The sequence below is a fragment of the Lampris incognitus genome, chromosome 1, assembly GCF_029633865.1.
Source record: "Lampris incognitus isolate fLamInc1 chromosome 1, fLamInc1.hap2, whole genome shotgun sequence".
Classification (NCBI taxonomy): domain Eukaryota; kingdom Metazoa; phylum Chordata; class Actinopteri; order Lampriformes; family Lampridae; genus Lampris; species Lampris incognitus.
In genome coordinates, this window is record NC_079211.1 from 120,159,616 (window position 1) to 120,173,309 (window position 13,694).

The 13,694-nt window shown below is 43.4% G+C and overlaps 1 protein-coding gene across 1 annotated transcript in view; it reads right to left on the reverse strand.

Moving 5' to 3' along the window:
• Positions 1-13,694, reverse strand: part of ntrk2a (neurotrophic tyrosine kinase, receptor, type 2a) — a 146,890-nt gene that overhangs the window by 33,216 nt on the left and 99,980 nt on the right. The gene's annotated exons all lie outside the window — the stretch shown is intronic.

Consider the following 13,694-nt stretch of genomic DNA (forward strand, 5'->3'; position numbering starts at 1 on the left):
CCTGAATATAAGCAATGATAATGGTTATGCTTGCCAATGAACTGGTCAAACAAATGGACTTTAAAGACATTATAAAGGCTGCACGGTGGCGCAGTGGTAAGCACGGTTGCCTCACAGTAAGAAGGTCCTGGGTTTGAACCCTGGGGTAGTCCAACCTTGGTGGGTCATCCCAGGTTGTCCTCTGTGTGGCGTTTGCATATTCTCTCCGTGTCTGTGTGGGTTTCCTCTGGGTGCTCCGGTTTCCTCCCACAGTCCAAAGACATGGAGGTTAGGTGAATTGGCTGTACTAAAATTGTCCCTAGGTGTGAATGTGTGTGTGTGAATGTGTGTGTGTGTGTGTGTGTGTGTGTGTGTGCGTGTGTGTGTGCGTGTGTGTGTGGCTGCCCTGTGATGGACTGGCGGTCTGTTCAAGGTGTCTCCCTGCCTGCCACCCAATGACTGCTGGGATAGGCTGCAGCATCCTGCAACCCTGGTTGGGATAAGCGGCTTGGATAATGGATGGATAGATGGACATTATAAAGGACTTTGCATCCAGTAAGACAAGGAAGATGGCTGTATAAGAGGTAGAAATTAAGCGATAAGGTAAGAAATTGCATTTTCTACAAAGAAATGTGTGGTGTAAGAGTAGCAGATCTTTGCTGACCTTGGTCTGTTTAAGAAAGGGAGAGAGAGAGAGAGAGAGAGAGAGAGAGAGAGCGAGTGTGCGCGCACACGCTTATGCCTATGTAGTCCCCGTTACAGAGTAAGTCTCTCTTAGTAGTTTACATGTATGTGTTTAGTAGGAGAGAGAGAGCACGTGCATGTGTTAATATGAGCGAAGCAGATGGGGGGGGGGCTCACTGGACCTTTTCAGGGGCCCAGTCTTTTCTGTGGGTGGGCCTGTACTTAGTTACTAGAGATCATTTCGTTGGCAGAGTGTTGAGTTATTTTGTAGGTCAAGCCATAAAAGAGGCCATAAAAACAGAATTTAATGATGAAGTAATAGAATAAGAGATGAAAGTGTATTTCCATAAAGCTGGAGACTGAGTGAAAGAATTGATGGATGCTTTCAAACGGACAAACAGCAGTAATCTAAGAACCTGTTGGAGTAAAACAAGAGCGAGAGGGTGATTCTCCTTCAGCGTTTCTTGTCTTTATACTACTGCTATCTGAAGGAAACTGATGGAGTTAGGAAAGATATTGTGACAGGCTGATTTACAATATTTTTTTTTTGAGGTGTTCTAAGGTCAAGAATACGACGAAGCCTAAAGCATCAGATACATTTTTCTTTCAAATGCAGAGCATGAAAACATACCCTATTGAAATTAATTGATGAGGCTTTTGTAATGCAATATCAATGTCTTGCAATACAGTGAAAGAGAGAGAGTGAGCGGTACAGAGAGAAAGAGAAGTGGGGAGAGAGAGAGACCGCGAGGGAGGTGGAGAGAGAGAGCATGAGAGAGAGCGAGAGAGAGCATGAGAGAGAGCAAGAGAGTTGGAGAGAGAGCGAGAGACGGTGGAGAGAGAGAGGTGGAGCGAGAGAGAGAGGTTGGGAGAGAGCGAGCCTGAGAGAGGTGGAGAGCGAGAGAGAGAGCAAGAGAGGCGGCAAGAGAGGTGGAGAGAGATAGAGAGAGAGAGAGAGAGAGAGAGAGAGAGAGAGAGAGAGGTGCAACGAGTCAGGAACTAAGCCCTACCTTACGGTCAAGACACATTACATAGCATGCAACGCTCAGGGGCGCTCACAGTTGATAAATGGTTTGTTATGGCAACAGACAGGAGGTGTTATTAAATAATTCAGTGAGTGAATGACAGGCAGGCACCCCTTGTTCACAGCTTTGACAGTTAAACTTCAATGACTTTGTTACTTGTTTTTACTTTGGTCTAAGTCAGCTGCCAGAGTCGTCTATAGCAGTTTCTTTTTACCAGACACCATTGCTTGAAAACACAAGTCTCATCAAACAATGCGGTCATGGGCACATGATCATACACTGGCACGCGCACACACACACACACACACACACACACACGCGCACACGCACACGCACGCGCGCGCGCACACACACACACACACACACACACACACACACACACACACACACACACACGGCTCGATTCCTTTCCAAAACCCCTTCTCTGACACATGTATATGTATCGGTTAACAGCTCATGTATTTTTCTTCTCCCAGGCTGCAAATAACAGCAGTACTTCTATGACTGAAGCAAATGATGCTGGTCAAATGACATTATCCTGTATGTACTTGGCCTATTATAGTAGGGTTCGGGGCTTGGATTAAAGTTTGGTTAATCATAGATAGGGGTTTGGTCAGTCAGTGTTTAAACAGTGGTTAAGTTTAGGGGTTACTGCCGTCACAGTACTGCAAGTGGACTGTCCTCACATGTAAAGTGATAATAATAATCCTAAGTAACATGCTTTTCAGTGTGTTTCTACATGAGCATGCCTACATGTCCCTATAGTTGGATATATTCTTGCCAAATTGGGATATGGAAATTTGTGTGTGTGTGTGTGTGTGTGTGTGTGTGTGTGTGTGTGTGTGTGTGTGTGTGTGTGTGTGTGTTTGGGTGAGGGGGGTTAAAAAGTAATTGGATACATCCCTGCAGACAGACATGCATGGCCTTTCATCAGCTCTTCATTGCATGTCAGTAAAGGTGTGACATACACCCAGAAACAAGTTCGTGCACAGGCAAAACCAATCAGAAACATGGAGTGTCAAAATAACTTGGAAATACACAAACACACACACACAGATGCAGTCACAATCAGAAATCTCAAGACCACACAATTGTAGTGGGCACAAAACCTTACACATTACTCACAAATCCTCAAAACCTTACAAATACTTATACACACACACACGTGCAAACACACACAGACCCGTGCGCGCACACACACTATACACAGAGTACACACACTGCTTCTCTGAAGATCTGTCCACACCACTTGAGTGTCGGTCTGGAAACATTGTGTTATGAGTTAAGGCTGATTTCCCATGAGCAGAGAAGGGGATAGATGTATTCCCCACCATGCTGTTGGTTCTGCGGTCCAAAGTGTCTGAGTAACAACACTGTTTCCCATCCTTCACTTCCTCGCTCTCCCTCTCTCTGCGGCTCTAGTACTGTTGTAGGTGTGTATTTTTTGTGCGGCTGCATAAGCACATGTGTATGTGTGAGTATGTGACTCCCGTGAAGGTCTTGAGGGAGGCAATCAGTGTGTGAGTGTGAGACTGAAGGGCTCGCCTTGCAGACAACAAAAGCCTGTTCTGCAGAGCAGGTCCAGATACTGACCTTTTTACACATATTATAACAGTCCAAGATATTTTTGCACGCTGTTTCTTGTACGCTGAAGGGTGTTTCAAAAAACAAGGAACAAAACATGACACAGACACATCCATTAAACCTGTGATGTTACCCACCAGGAAAAAAAAATCCCAACCTGAAGCCGAATAACCTTGATGTCATTTGTATAACCTCAGTTGTCAGTGTTTTCACACTTCAGTAAAATCCTCCAAAAAACCCTAAAAAATCCAAAGTGTAAAATCAAGAGATTACCATTTCAATCATTTTTTTTTTGCCCTGGTTCTTACCATTTCAATCATTTTTTGCCCTGGTTCTTTTTTTTAAAATTTTTTTTATATAACTTCCAAGGCTAGAGGAAGGCTAAAATATTCAGCTTCCATCTGAGGCCCACCAGCGTTTATTCAGCACCACTAATATGTTGAGTGGTCTCAGCACTGACAGCCCCTCCTCTCCCTATGGGTCGAACCAACGCACCATCACAGACAGGGGATTTGTTCACATTTAATAAGGGACGTTTGGCAAAGAAAAAGCACCTTTCCCTTTTAATTTTCACTCAAAACTGATGGTGAATAAAGAGTGTGTGTGTCACATCATTGCTGTTATTAGAGCAACTGCCATTGCTTTTCCTATATATGAGCTCCGTTTAATGGACGGCATCCATTCTGGTTCCTCACAGTGGCTGGGCCACCACTGCATTTTTATGGAGAAGGTGATTTTCAATCATTGTATACTGATGTGGTGTGGTTTACATCCTTCACCTAGCCTTTTGTGGTGGCTACCGCTGATGCAGTTATAAACATGAGAGGCAAAGCATAATGCATATATAAATAAATAAATAACAGAAATGTCCTTGCAGGTCATTTTATGGCTAAAAAGAGATGATTTGCAGGAACTACAACACAAGTTGTCAGGTTATTGTCTGTCAGTGTGCGTGCGTGTGTGTGTGTCAGGGTGAAGGTAAGGGTAATTAGATAGAGGTCCAAGGAGGTTCAAGGGTCAGATCGTTATAAACCCTGTTTAGCCAAGGGACAGCAGTAATCTTTGTGTGTGTGTGTATGTACATGTATACACACATAGAACTAAAAGAGAGAGAGAGAGAGAGAGAGAGAGAGAGAGAGAGAGAGAGAGAGAGAGATGGATGATGAGTGAATGAGTGAGTGATGGATGGTGTGGGACTCCTGGGAGTTGTTTGGTAAAGAGAGGGTATGATGAGAGGATATGGAGATATGGGGAAGAGAGTGGGGGGGGGGGTTAGGGGAGAGGTGACGGTATAAGTGGGGTCAGGTCTTGACTTAACACTGTTAATAGACATGAAACTGGTGTTTAAACTGGTGGTGACTTGAGCTCACAAACTCGGCGGGGAGAAGCCTGAGGCGGCTAAACACTCAATAAAATGCTTTAACGCCGAGAGTCGAGATGAGGGCTAAAAAGTGGTTGGCAGGAAAAATAACACAACATTTTCCCTCAATTTTCAAATGAACATAACTTTGTTTAAGTAGACAACTGTTTAGGGGGTTGTTCCAAGTGTTGTTTCCTTTGCTTTTTCGGCATTAAGAAAAAACCCTGTAAAATGTGGAGAGTGAAACAAAAGTACTGGTGTTGTAAGGAGGTAAAAAATATTCTAGTCTTAACAGGTCTGCTCTGTTATTTTGCTAAGGCTTTTCTAGCTTTCTACAATGTGATGATGATGTTTTGTGTTACAAGGGCATTTGTCAGATGACCCAGAAAGCTGAACTTGGTCAGGGTAGGGTAAGAGAGGCTAAAGCCCTGTTAGGGAGGGCGCTCACCCATCATAGAAAAAGAAAAAGCCACTTTATTTTGTCATTGTACAGGTTACAATGAAATCTGTTCTCTGCATTTAACCCATCCTATTGTGAAGGAGCAGTGGGCAGCTGCAGCACCCAGGGACCAACTCCAGGTCTTCTTCCCATTGTCTTGCTCAGGGGCACAGACAGGAGTATTAACCCTAACATGCATGTCTTTTTAATGGTGGGAGGAAACCGGAGCACCATGAGGAAACCCATGCAGACATGGGGAGAACATGCAAACTCCACACAGAAAAGACCTGGGATTCGAACCCAAGACCTTCTTGCTGTGAGGCAACAGTGTTAACCACTGGGCCACTGTGCACTGTTAGATTGATTACACTTCAGATGATACCTGTTCATTTCTATTAATCCCTTTAAACTGCAGCACCACAGGAGGGGGAAATCCTTAGAGGGGCATATTTCTCACCACCTGTCGTGCCCTATATCAGAAGCTGTGGGCCAAAATTAAAATGATTGACAAACAATACCAATGCCAAACACAAAGCAAATTGTGTTTGAAAATAAACCTTCAGCGGTGCAACTGTACTTCATACACTGTAGAAGGAAGGTAAAATGGGAGCATGTAGATGAGTAATATAACAAAAACTATAAGCAGGGTGGTGAGTACGTGGCGTACACCTCATCCGACTGATACTCCCTGACAGCCAATTCGTTAGGTCCTTAAGTTGATGCTGCCGTTTCACCGGTGTTGTTGTGGCAGCCCGCAGGCTGGGGATTTGGAGTGGAGCTGGTTTTAAGGGCCACACAGGGCTGAGTTAAAACGATAGGTGATTCTGTCAGTGACTGTATTGATCTCTGGTAGGCTCTCTGGGCACACCTCAGACAAACTGAGGCCATTTGCTTCTGCAAGTTGCCGCGGGTGATGGATGTAGGGAGGTTATTATGGGATTTAAGAACATCACATCCTGTCAGTCAGACTGTTAAAACAGTTTGTCTGCCTTATGCCCGAGGACGTACAGCAGAGACCCTGTTGGCTCCAGAAACAGTTGTCCACAGACAATAGTCAAGGAATTTTAGATGTTCTGTAATGGAAACTCACATCCTGTTAAATGTTTACAAGTAGAGCAAATTCTCCTTGGAAAATCAGGGATTTAACCAACAACCTCCAAGAGTTGGTTCCCCTCTCTTCATCTGGCTATCTGGTGCCAACTAATGCCATCACTGTTGTACTAAATCTTTCATGACAATCATGTGACACAGCAGAAATAAAAATTTTTATTGTCCATGACAATTGTACATGTGCTGATAAAGTTACTTTTTTCCCATAGTATCATGAATATCCAAAGTGCTTGTCTTCAGAAAATAAGAATTAAAAAAGCGACGATATCTGCTCTCAGTCCCTTGTCTTCTGACTCTTTAACCAAGCAGCGAGCTCTCGTTTGAGCACTAATGCAGTCAGAGGGCAGAAGGTGCAGGGTGAGTATAGTGAGTGGATTGATCAGACAGGGGTCACAGGCTTCAGGGCAGAAGGGAGACAGAGGGGAGATAGACAGGACCAAGGGGTGACCTGAAGAGCATCCTGCTACTGCTAACCCCTAGGGCCCTTTGGAAGCCTAGGGCCCTTTACAACACACACACACACACACACACACACACACACACACACACACACACACACACACACAATGTAGACTAAGACAATATGCCTGCACTTGCACCCACATGCACGCAAACAAAACACGCGCGCAGCATCAGTAACCCGAACCCAATGGTCTCTAAATGCTGCCATCACCCTGTTGAACACAGGAAGTCATCTATCGATCCAGTGAGAAGGATGAAGGTGGGCTGGAGAGTAGGCAGAAAAAGAGTGGAAGCGCAAGGAAAAGGAAAGAAGAATGGCAGATTTATTGTTGGTAGTTTAGGAGGGAGGACTGGAGAGAGACAGAAAAAGAGCGGAGTAAGAGGGGGAAATGCGGATGAGCTGTTGAGAGTGGTCGTTTTTAAAAAATTTACAGCGCAATTGCCATTTTAAAAAGAATTCATCTCAGGTTCATAGAGGTAGACAGATGGTGTTCAGAAGTGGCGACATTTTGTCAGGCCTTACTTTCCAAAGGGGTTCCTCTAGGAGATGAACATTAATGGGAAGGAAAGACTAAACGGGAACGAAGCAGTGGGGTATGCAATCATAGCCACCCATGTTCCCTTCCCTAACATATTTTTCTAAGAACATTAGGGAACCGAGTATAAACATCTTGTACTTTTGTCAGTCTGCTGAGTGATGATGTAAGTCATGTTAAGTCTTTCAGGATGTCAGATTTTCGCAGCCAATAGTCAAGGCTCATTTCATGTGTATCCAGTTTTTCATGGGTGTCGACAGTGGATTGTTCTCCCTATAGCTTACAGTACATTGCAGGGAGATGACAGAGTGCTATAGCTGGTAGCTTTGATATAAAATTACACCCCTGATCAAGCCTCTGAAGACCAAAAGCAAGGGAAGAGAACCGAGTGAACCACTAAAAAAAAACAACAGTGAAGGGTCATGGAAAAGAACGAAAGAAAGAAAGAACTGGATTTCTAAGATGGGATAAGATGTGACGCTACTGACAAGGTAAACTGGCGGTGGATAAAGTGGTAAATTAATCAAAGAAGAGATTGAGCGCAAGATGAGGAGGAGATTGGATGAAGCACGATAGAGGGATGAGCACTTATTGAGAAAGAGGGACAGAAAAACAAGAAAATGGATTGGCGGGTAGGATTTCTTCTACACTGCAGTTAGATAAAATGCAGCCAGAGAATCCTTGTGAATCTGCCTGCACAAGCTAAATCCTCCTCCTCGGTCTAATGCAGAGGCCTATCACATTTCCTATTCTCTACACAAACACCCCTCCTGGTAAAATTAGACTTCCTCCTTTCTCTTTCTCTCAGTCTGTCTGTTTCTCTGAGTCTGTCTGTCTGTCTCAATTTGTCCCCTTTCTCATCTTTATGCAGGAAGCTACCTTTTCCAAACTCCCTTCTCTCTTTCAACGGTCATTTTTTCCCTTGTCTTGCTCATGATGCCTTCTTTCTTGATCTGTTCCTTTAAAAAAAAAAAGAAGATAAATATCAACCCACATTCACCTTCTCATATGACGCATAGAGAGCATGTTCAAGTTCAAACGCCGCGGTGTTAATGGGTTTTAAGATGGAGAGAAGAGAACAGGAGAGAAAGACAAAAGCTTGTAAGAAAAAAAGGTTTCCTGTGATGAACATGTGGCTTTGAAGGACCTCCACAAAAAATCAGAACAGCCACAAAAAGATAAAGTAATGCTTCATTCATGACAAAGTACCCAAACAAAAAACATATTCAAAACTCACTCAAACAGCCGGCCCGTCGTATGACAAGTGTGATAACATAGTTATATCAAACTGGTGGAAAGATCCAGCTAAGGTATACGAGGGGGCATCTAGTTGTCCTTAACCTGCAAAGGGACACCAGACGGGCAGAATAGATGATGTAGAAAATGGTCTGGAAACAAGATGATGATAATGATGCCATTTTTGCATCGCTCTACCAGTGCACGGCGAAATGACTGAGGATAGGTAGACGTGTGACTTTAGATGATGAGTTAGACACTCAGACAGAGTACATCACTACTGCTTCTGGTTCAATCAAAGATGGAGAGTTTGAGTCTGATGTCAAGATAGCTGTTAGTGACAAAAAGTATCAATATGAGCTGTTTTCTACTCAAACCTGCAGACAATTGTCAAACGTGAAGAAGAAGAAGAAGAAGAAGAAGCAGAAGAAGAAGAAGACGGTATACTTTTATTAATCCCTGTGAGGAAATTCATCCTCTGCATTTAACCAAATCTTGAGTGTTAATTTAACTATACAACTGTACAATTAACTGTACAAATGGACCCGAAAGGATCCATTTGTACACTCTCAGAATTAAATGAACACTCAGGATTTTACTGTGTAGCCGTGTAGCTAGGAACAGTGGACAGACGCTGTGCAGCACCTGGGGACCACCTCCAGTTCTTCTTTCCCATTGCCCTGGTCAGGGGCACAGATAGGAGTATTAACCCTAACATGCATATCTTTGATGGTGGGAGGAAAACCCTCGCAGACATGGGGAAAACATGCAAACTCTACATAGAAAGGACATGGGATGGCCTGGGGTTCGAACCCAGGATCTTCTTGCCAGCAGTGCTAACCACCGTGCTTCCTCACAAAATAGATAAATGAGTAAAAAATAAAAGAGGTCACCACCAAGACTAACCAAGTCAACTGACCCTTTTCTTTTCTTATGGCTTGAAGCTTAATGTCTTGATGCATGCTCAATAATCCAGGTAAAGATATCACAGAAACGGTGTCCAGATGAACTCATTCAACTTTCTGTGACTTGAACCTTAATGTTAAAAAAATGTATAAATGTTTATAAGTATAATTGCAGTCTGAATACTTAGGGAGGACAGGCTGTTTTCTAACAAGTGAAATAAACGAAAACTGAAACTTAGCAAGGACCGCTGTGATTTGCACGGTAGCGTCGGCGACTTCAAACTTTGCCTAATTAACTGAGATGCATACGCTCAAACACAAAACTCAGCCATCTTAGTTTATTTTACTGGGATTAATAAAAGGCAACATACCACTGAGAATGACCCGATTACACCATGGTAGCCACGTGTTAGCTCAATGCTAGCTACGAATATATGCAGCTGAATGTGAGCCACGTTTAGATCAAACTGTTTCATTAATTAATACACGATTATGAATCACCCAAAACATTTTCTTTTTTTCAGGTGGGGTAGTCCCCCCCTTTTTTTTCTCCCAAATTGTACTTGGCCAATTACCACGCTCTTCCAAGCCGTTCTGGTCGCTGCTCCACCCCCTCTGCGGATCTGGGGAGGGCTGCAGACTACCACATGCCTCCAATACATGTGGAGTCGCCAGCCACTTCTTTTCACCTGACAGTGAGGAGTTTCGCCAGGGGGACGTAGCGCGTGGGAGGATCACGCTATTCCCCCCAGTTCCCCCTCCCCCACGACTGACCAGAGGAGGTGCTAGACCAGCGACCAGGACACATACCCACATCCGGCTTCCTACCCATAGATACGGCCAACTGTGTCTGTAGGGACGCCTGACCAAGCCGGAGGTAACGTGGGGATTTGAATTGGCGATCCCATGTTGGTAGGCAATGGAACGGACCGCCATGCCACCCGGATGATTACCCAAAATATTTTCAACTGTAAGTACACAAAGCAAGTCTGTATCCTGTGCTGGAATACTTTTACTTGATTTTGTTTGTTGTGCCTATCTAGGCCTCCAGCCAGGAGAACCAGGCATCTGTTACACTTTGACTTCTCAATCAAATTCAGCCATGTTTTAGCCTCACCGCTGCATAAGGCATTCAGGCATCTTTTAGACATTTAATCAACGTAAAATTGTTTTGTAGGATGGTATGCTGAGGGTTTTAACTTGGTCTTTGCTCTCCTCCAAAGAGCGTAAGACAGCCGGGAGGTCATGTACGACATGAAAGTAAACCTTCCCCAACTGAGCCACTCTTTCAGTGTTTAAACAAAGAAGGAAGAAAGAAAGGCCTCGATGACTTGAGATGTAATTGCCTCATGCCGTCGTGAAATAGAAGAAGGCAAGACAACTCAAGGAGGTAGGAGTCAGAAAGAAAGGATGATTTAAAGAAGAAAGGACAAAGAAAAAAAAAGTCAGAACGATTTTCATGCATTCCTGATTTCAACGGTCACAAAGTGTTTTGTTTTCTGTCTCACCGATGCTTTTATGTAAAAAAGGAGTATTCAATAAGAAATACACTTAATCACACGCACACGCACACACACACACACACACACACACACACACACACACACACACACACACACACACACACACACACACACACACAAGCCACCTAAATGCTGTCATACTTCCGGATAAGACACATTTAGACGAGGGACCCCATTGAATGATTTCTTTTATTGAAAATATTCCCTTCCTTCCTTCAGCATAACAAAGAAGTTCCTTTTTCATTTGAGCTTATTGGGCAGATGTATACAACAGCTTCTTGGACATAGCTTTAAGTCTACAATATACAATATACAAGAAGCCCAAAGGCTATGAATGACTTTCTTGCTGTACATTTCCTCTACTGTCTGCGACCAATGAAATGACCTGTAACAAGATAATGTCTGTCTCGTACGTCCTGCCAGCCGAGAGGTAGCGAGGTTGTCGCCGCGCCGTTACCTCAAACTGAGGCTTTCAGGCAATGCAGCAATGCACTTCTATCAGGGAAAGCGCTCATTTAGAAAGGAGTCAAATGAAAAACACATCAGCGAGGTGCTATAATGTATGAAACAACCACACAAATGTAAAGCAGGCAACAGGCAATGAACAGCTCAGCTATGAGAAAAATAACATTGCATATGTCAGTGTACAAAGAACATAAAAAGATCGTTAAATGGCAAACATGATAAAAAGCCATTCACTTCGAGTTCAAAACATAGTAGACTCTACTGTCACATTTCCCAGTGTTAGAATTGGTCAATCTTTAGCTCAGATATCAATATACAACATTTTGAAGAAATGTTTGAGAAATATCTAATTTACTGTATGTCATAAATGCAATACTTCATCTGCAAAACATACAATATGTACAAAAACGTGCAAAACCTTTTCAACCATTCAACCCTTGACAACCTGTTTTAGCTTCAGAAATATAAGGTTTTCCCTGAAACCAGTCGGTACAGTATCTATCAAAGTGTAAAGGGTTGTTCCTTTGTGCTGTATTGTGCACAAAGAAACAATGGACCATACAGTGGAACCATGATTATCCAAACCCCAGCAAAAATAAGGCCATGCAAAGGCAAAATGTCCATGTCGGGGAAATGGAGGAAAATGGAGGACCAAAGTTTGCTCTACAGGTGTTACATCTCTTTTGCATCTCCAAAGAAAGTCTCGACATGCATTTGATAGAATTGGGTTTCAAAGCTGTTCTATTTCTTTCTTTTTTTTTCTGTTGGCCTATATCTTTATTCACTTTTTCCTCAAGGCAGAGACTGACTTAGTAGACTGTTTGCTACGAAGAGAAATTCAGCAGCAGGACATGATGTGGCTAGCTGACTTCAGATAACAACAAGAGGTGTAGTGGAAGGTATAGGGTATACACAAGCACACAGAGTTCTGGTGACTTGAAGTATCGCTACCTCCATTCATCCATCCATTATCCAAGCCACTTATCCCAATAACACAGGGATGCCGGAGCGTATCCTAGCAGTCACTGGGCGGCAGGCAAGGAGACACCCTAGACAGGGCGCCAGTCCATCACAGCCCCCCCCCCCACACACACACATTCACACCTAGGGACAATTTAGTACAGCCGATTCACCTGACCTACATGTCTTTGGACTGTGGGAGCACCTGGAGTATCCCAGATAACCAGAATACCCAGGGTATCGCTGCCTATCAGCCTATAATAGCCATTGAAAGATATGGGGGAGTATGCCCTCTTCCTCCTCAGTAGTCTAGCCCCTACATGGTAGTATACCCACCTCTTCAACTATCACCGCAGCGCTGGCACCAGCCGCTAACACACATACTCCTAAAACCACACACATATTCAGGTCATTCAAAAGGAAACCCAGTTTGTAAAAGCAGTCCTTCCTTTAAGTCAGGGACCCAAGATCTTTTCTCAACAATTGTCTCTCCTTGTCTGTGTTTGATGAAGACGCTGGATAAGCCACTGTGCAATAAAACTCCAAAATATTTACATCTCTAAATTTGTGCAACTATCAGTACAAAGTTGGGCTCGGATCTTTAAAGTGATTGTGTGTCTATAAACATATGCATAACTGTTATCATTTGCATAAGGTACCAAATCTGATCAGGGGTCATTTAGAAGATTCTACCTCTCATATAAGTAAAACAGATCTGTGTTATTTATTGGGGCTTTGTTTTACACAGGAATGCGAAGTAGAGATGGGAATTTTTACAAGTAAATTGTTGGGTGACTGAGGGATAGGGTGGTATGGGAATATACTAATTTCCATTTCTGGTGAGCTTTATCAGGGATGAGAAAGACAACTGCATGCATTAAATAACACGACAACTCTAAAAGTGAAGGCAAACCCAGACATTCAGTGATCACTGAGGTTGTCGTTGGCTCTCCGTCTTATCTTCTACCATTAATTTGATAGCATATTTTGAAAATTGTGTTGCTTTAATGTCTTTATGCATGCTCAATAATCCAGGTAGGAATGGAAATCACAAAAAGTTCATCTGGACACAACGTTTATTGAGAGAAACGTTTCATCACTCATCTAAGTGACCTCTTCAGTCTCAACTGACTGCATGTATCCCCACCCTTACAAACAATACAGTTGCATAACGACCAAAACCAATGATCAGTTTCATATGCAAATTGCCGTGACCATTAACTAGAGTTTCAAGGGCCATGTGTACTATTCACACAGGATTTGGGAATAGTTGCAATCACAGCATTGTAAGATGGCTACGGACCAGTGGCCACTCTTTCAAGGATGAGGATGTGCACATCCTTGATAGGGAGGAACGCTGGTTTGAATAGGGAGTCAAAGAGGCCATCTATGTGAAGTGGGAACGACCATCCCTGAACCGGGGGGG